This window comes from Esox lucius, chromosome 16 (assembly GCF_011004845.1).
Source record: "Esox lucius isolate fEsoLuc1 chromosome 16, fEsoLuc1.pri, whole genome shotgun sequence".
Taxonomy (NCBI): Eukaryota; Metazoa; Chordata; class Actinopteri; order Esociformes; family Esocidae; genus Esox; species Esox lucius.
The window spans coordinates 9,804,509-9,811,247 of record NC_047584.1 but is presented as its reverse complement, the minus strand read 5'-3'; the positions used below and the strand labels follow the sequence as shown (position 1 = coordinate 9,811,247).

General features: G+C 39.7%; 1 long non-coding RNA gene across 1 annotated transcript; it reads left to right on the top strand.

Moving 5' to 3' along the window:
• Positions 1-3,956: 3,956 nt before the first annotated feature.
• On the top strand, positions 3,957-6,041 carry LOC105029223. The gene is made up of 3 exons (XR_829464.3): positions 3,957-3,974; positions 4,370-4,416; positions 5,417-6,041. It is a non-coding gene; the product is annotated as an uncharacterized LOC105029223 (long non-coding RNA).
• Positions 6,042-6,739: the final 698 nt, after the last annotated feature.

Genomic DNA, 6,739 nt, shown 5'->3' with positions numbered 1-6,739 from the left:
AGAAACCATCCAAACCAAGTCAGTACATCAATAAGGTCGTAAACACTGAAAACCAAAGCTTTAGACCGTACTTCCAACACCAAAACATTTTCTAATAATGATGAAAGAAATACCTACTGTTTGTGATCTCAAAGCATCAAAGTAATTCTAAAGATACATTTACTTGGCTTTAAGTTTAATCAAAATCAACTTCCCATTTAAACCCATGCCAAACCATACTGTTAAACAACCTCAGGTCTCTTCAGTTCCTAAGCTGAAGAGACTTTGGGCATGTTCTAAGTCCACTTTTCCCTCTGTAGTTTTCTTTCCTCAGTGATAGAACAAAATTAACATTACCTTCAGATCCCATTACCCTTAAGTTATTGGCCATTTCCCAGCTGAACACAGAGTCCCTGTTCATCACTCCCAGTGTAAACTACTATTCAACGACAATATCACTAAGTATCTGTAACACTTACAAACTGAAACTCTGACGAGAGCAGTCAGTAATCACAATAAATAATTTTGAGAGGTTTCTAACTACACATGAACCATAAAAGACCTGGAATTTATTTCAGTTGCAGTGAAACTGATAAATTGACTTGACAAGATGCTAAAGTACTTTGGTCCTTCTCACATATTGTACACAATTAGACACTTATTATACAGTTAATAAATAATGCTACCAGGGCAATCCCAAATTGATGTAGCCGGCTACTAATTCTATAAAATAATTTTCCTGCATAAATATTATTCAGGTTTTACTATGTTTGTACTGTTGTAACAGCATTACATGGCAACATGAGATATTCAGCCTTTTTCTTCAAGCTGTCGTCTTTTAGTCTTAACCCTATTCTCAGCTGGCGGGTGGAGTATGTTTTGACAATAAATGTAGAAATCATAACAAACAAAAACATAAATTATGTTCAGGGATGGTGTCAGAATTCTAGAACAGATGAACAACATCTCCCTGCAACCTACACAGTCAAACAAATTCAGTAAAGAAATACATGGAAGTCATTACTGTAGCGTTTGATATCGGTGTCATGATCTGCAACAGGATTTGTGTGCTAGCAGTTGTTAAAATAAATGCAGTTTGACTAACTAATATAACTGACCGTCAGCCTACCTAGCTTATATTAACATTTGCCACATCAAAGGTACAATTGGTTTGTAAATGTTACCTGGGAAAATATGCACAGTGCAACAAATTACCATTGGGGCACTTTGGTTTATTACTCTGATATGTCTAGTTGAACCTTTTTTAAGAAATGTAATAAAATTGAATTTGACAGATCTTTAACCATTTGAGAACCACTGTAAACTGACTCAATGTGTAATTTAACTGCCCAATATGATAGTGTAATATGAAAAAATGAGAACAGTGAGAGAAAGAATAACAACAAAAAAATCCAGAAAAACCATGTCAAACATTTTATAAATTGATTTGCATTTTAATGAGTGAAATAAGTATTCAACCCCTCTGCAAAATATGACTTAGTACTTGGTGGCAAAATCCTTGTTGGTCATTAAGGTTTCAAGCCTGATGTTTGGCAACTCGAACCTTCAGCTCCTTTCGCAGAATCTCTATGGGATTCAGGTCTGGAGACTGGCTAGGCCACTCCAGGACCTTAATGTGCTTCTTCTTGAGCCACTTCTTTGTTGCCTTGGCTGTGTGTTTTGGGTCATTGTCATGCTGAAATACCCATCCACGACCCATTTTCAATGCCCTGGCTGAGGGAAGGAGGTTCTCAACCAAGATTTGACGGTACATGGCCCCATCCATCATCCCTTTGATGCGGTGAAGTTTTCCTGTCCCCTTAGCAGAAAAACAGCCCCAAAGCATAATGTTTCCACCTCCATATTTGACGGTGGGAATGGTGTTCTTGGGGTCATAGGCAGTATTCCTCCTCCTCCAAACTCGGCGAGTTGAGTTGATGCCAAAGAGCTAAATTTTGGTCTCATCTGACCACAACACTTTCACCCAGTTCTCCTCTGCATCATTCAGATGTGCATTGGCAAACTTCAGACGGGCCTGTACATGTGCTTTCTTGAGCAGGGGGACTTGGCGGGCGCTGCAGGATTTCAGTCCTTCACGGCATAGTGTGTTACCAATGGTTTTCTTGGTGACTATGGTCCCAGCTGCCTTGAGATCATTGAAAAGATCCTCCTGTGTAGTTCTGGGCTGTTTCCTCACCATTCTCATGATCATTGCTCATTGGTGAGATCTTGCATGGAGCCCCAGACCGAGGGAGATTGAGAGTTCTTTTGTGTTTCTTCCATTTGCGACTAATCGCATCAACTGTTGTCACCTTCTCACCAAGAAACTTGGCGATGGTCTTGTACCCCATTGCAGTCTTGTGTAGGTCTACAATCTTGTCCCTGACATCCTTGGACAGCTCTTTTTGTTCTTGGCCATGGTGGAGAGTTTGGAATCTGATTGATTGATTGCTTCTGTGGACAGTTGTCTTTTATACATGTAACAAACTGAGATTAGGAGCACTCTCTTTAAGAGTGTGCTCCTAATCTCAGCTCCTTTCCTGTATAAAAGACACCTGGGAGACATAAATATTTCTGATTGAGAGGGGATGAAATACATATTTCACTCATTAAAATGCAAATCAATTTATAACATTTTTGATATGCGTTTCTCTGGATTTTTTTGTATCTCTCACTGTTCAAATAAACGTACCATTAAAATGATAGACTGATCATTTCTTTGTCAGTGGGCAAACATATAAAATCAGCAGGGGATCAAATAATTTTGGCCCTCACTGTACCTCAAGAACACATGGCACCAGGATGCACTATGGGAAGAAGGCAAGCCCGCGGTTGCAGTGTGATGTTTTGGGCAATGTTCTGCTGGGAAATCTTGGGTCCTGCCATTCATGTTTATGTTATTTTAACACGTACCACCTACCTAAGCATTGTTGCCACGTTATTCCCTGATGGCATTGGCCTCTTTCAGCAGGATAATGCACCCTGCCGCAAAGCCAAAATGGCTCAGGAAGGGTTTGAGGAACACAGCAACGAGTTCAAGGTGTTGACTTGGCCTCCAAATTCACCGGATCTCAATCCAATCGAGCATCTGTGGGATGTGCTGGACAAACAACTCCGATCCATGAAGGCCCCTCCTCGCAACTTTCAGGACTTAAATGATCTGCTGCAAACGTCTTGTTGCCAGATACCACAGCATGCCTTCACAGGGCTAGTGGAGTCCATGCCTCGACAGGTCAGGGATGTTTTGGCAGCAAAAGTGGGATCTACACAATATTAGGCAGGTGGTCACAATGTTATGGCTGATTGGTGTATATTAACAGTAAGTGTTTTTTTCATAGATAAAACAATGTATGGAGGAACGTAGTGGGTTTATGAAAATCACCCCTCTAAGAGGAATCTACAATTCTAGACATCAGCAAACTATGTTACAACTATCAAGCAACAATGATTAGAATTACCTTTCTTGTAACCTAGCTGCTTATGGTATAATGACAACGAAAAGCAAACAATTATCTCTTATATAGCTACGGTACATTTTTAGGGTAGGGGCAGAAAACCGACAGAGCTTCCTATGTTTGAGCTAAAGAGATAACAAATTACTGGCTTCATGTCTTAGCTACCCTTATACATTGTGTGGTTAGGAATTCCAATCTACAGAGCCCATGGCGTACACATTTCCCAGGCTAGTGTGGCACTGGAAAGAGATATATTATGGGAAGCTTACTACTAGGAAGCTATGGAGAAATAGGAGAAGGAGAAATATGGTCAACAGCTCAATTTTCACATCCATATCATACTGTGTATTTGTCATGGTGCGGTGAGCAGCAGCGCCACCGTGCCATATATTCTCAAGTTCCCATATCTCACGAACACATCCCGGACTGTCACATGTTTTCAATCCTTCACACCAGGTCCCAATTTGTATCGTTTGTATGTGTTTAAATGTTTCCCCTCTGCTCCCCACATTGTGGATCATTGTCGCTGTCTGTATGCTGGTGAGTGGTGTTTGTATGTTAGTTGTTAAGTTGCATTGTCGCATTGTCGCGCACTTTATTTTCATTCAGTAGATTAGTTATTGTTTTCTGTTCGTGTTTGGTTTGTTTGTTGTTTATTAAAACCCACGAATGCGATATCTGCCTGCGCCTGGTTCCTTGCCAACATGACACCAACTAGAAGCATTACAGTATTCCTCCCAGCAATACCTATATTTGTCTCCAGAACATCATCCAAATAATTATGTGTAGGCTGATAATAACAAATGTTTTGCAAAGTACTCTGTTTCAAATAACCTTGCTAACTAGTAGTCTTTATATCTTAATTATCTTGTTTCTGCATTTGTTTGGTGGACATTTTACAAATGGCACCTTTAATGATAATATTTCACCCACAGGACCTAATGAAATTGGATATTTGGCTCCTCATCTGTTTCCTGACCAGGTGTGTCATTGCATCATTAGTTAATCCACAAGAGAGCTAAGAAAAGGTCTAGAGGTGATTCTATATGGTGTTTGCATACGTACGTGCATGCATGCATGCATGCATGCATGCATGCATGCATGCATGCATGCATGCATGCATGCATACATACATGCATACATACATGCATACATACATACATACATACATACATACATACATACATACATACATACATACATACATACATACATACATACATACATACATACATACATACACACACACACACACACACACACACACACACACACACACACACACACACACACACACACTACTTTATGTGGTATGATGGTGCATTAATCAGCTGCACAGCTTTTACTTTTTAGTTTTTCCCTTTAAGATGAAATACTTTTTTCAATCTCTTTTCTTTGCTGAAAACAGAGGGTGAAAAACACGTCAAACATCCAAACACTTATAATAGAATAGATGTCACCTGACTAAATTATGTAGACCTACTGTACCTGCAAGTTGTGAAATAAGTATTTAATGTAGATGCAATTTCAGAAACAACCAGTGGTAGCAGACACGTAAGACTCACATGTAGGCAGGAATGCGCATCGCACGAATGCGTGCAGACACACATATGCTTATCAAGATTGGCATGGTAATAACTGCTTGGTCAAAATGTTTCTAAAACATGCACATATATTTACAGTGCAAGGGAAAGACAATCTGTGAAAGCAAAATATCTGTATTAATTTATTTAGAAAGACCTCGAGGAATTAATAAGAACACTTCCCAGTGCTTGCTGTATGGAATACTCGATTATAGCTAATACGATTCATATCTGTAGAAATATGAAACCGCATATTATCTCCCATCATTAAGACCGCTTAATGAATACTGATGTTCATTTAAACAATGTTACAAATAACATACTTAATATTATTAGTTTTTATGAGTCCTTATTCGGCATAACCAACTCCATTATTTGACTTTAAATGCTTTTTTTCAGGGTTTGAATCCTGCTAATGGATTAGCACCAGGAAACTCCTGCCAGGGGCCAGCGAAATAGACCAGCACCTACCATGTTTTGGGGAATGGTAATTCAATTTGGTTAGCTCACCTCGTTGCTCTCTAGAGATTGCTTGTGGTGGCTGGGGCACTTGTGAGCTGAGTTGAGGTAGAAGACCGGAGAGTGTGTTCCTTCCTCTGCGCAAGGATTCTTTGTTGAGAAAGCTGAATGTCTGCAACCAGATCGGCATCGGCAAACATACAATATCTCAACATCGATTCCCTAATCTGTCAGGATTTGTTGAAAAGAAGCAGGGCTTTAATCACAAAATATAGGACAAAATACAGTAAAATGTGTTTATCTTTTTAATCACAAAGCTTCACCATGTCAGCCAACACGACATACTGTTAATATCTAGTACTGTGTGTAGAATTGTTTGCTTTTTCCATTGGCTGACTAAGGTTTCATAAGGTTTTCATGTTCCCAAATGGCAGTGACATTGTATTGAACTTGATGTCTACGCCCTATGGTTGGCAGCATCTTACTTCAGACAGATTAGAGAGACCAGACAAGTAAACACAGTGGTTTCCCTAGTTCCCCTAAAACATCATTGAGCTGTTGTCAAAGTGACATCAAAGTCCTCATACATCAAACGCCATCATGGTTCTTTATCATCCTGCTGCAACAGAGGGGGAACAGGTGCACACTGTTGCTTCGATGCCTTAGTCAGGAGGGCTGCCGCTGATCTTTCTCAAAGAGAGAAGTGCCATTGTCACAACGCCGACATCCCAGACAAACCACGGGATTACTGGGAGATGCAATTAGAAGCTTGACAGGGAATCAGTGTCTGACACTTCTAAGTAGGATTCAGAGGTACACCTTCCAGATATTTACATGTTAATGCTCAAACAATGCAACACACCTTGAGAGATGTGAAATTACTTATGCTCCATTTGTAGTACCGTTCATTTATTCGGATTTGTCTGGGTTTCCGATAACTAATTGAAATTGTATCAATATGCATTAAGTACAGTATTTGGTACTATACTTAAAAAAAAGGCCTGAAAAGCAATGCCTCCTCTCTGGCGATGATCTGCCATGCTTGTAATGCAGCCATTATAGTAGTTTACTACAGTATTCCTCATCTTCAGCATATGTAAGGCATATTCAATTGGATTTAAATATGATGATTTATTAGGCCAGTCAAGAACTTTCCACCATTTTACCGAAGATTATCTCCCTAGTTATTATGGTGTTTGCAGGCACTGTCCTGCTTAGAGTCAGGGGACATTTGATTGTAGCATAGAATTAGCAGCACTAATC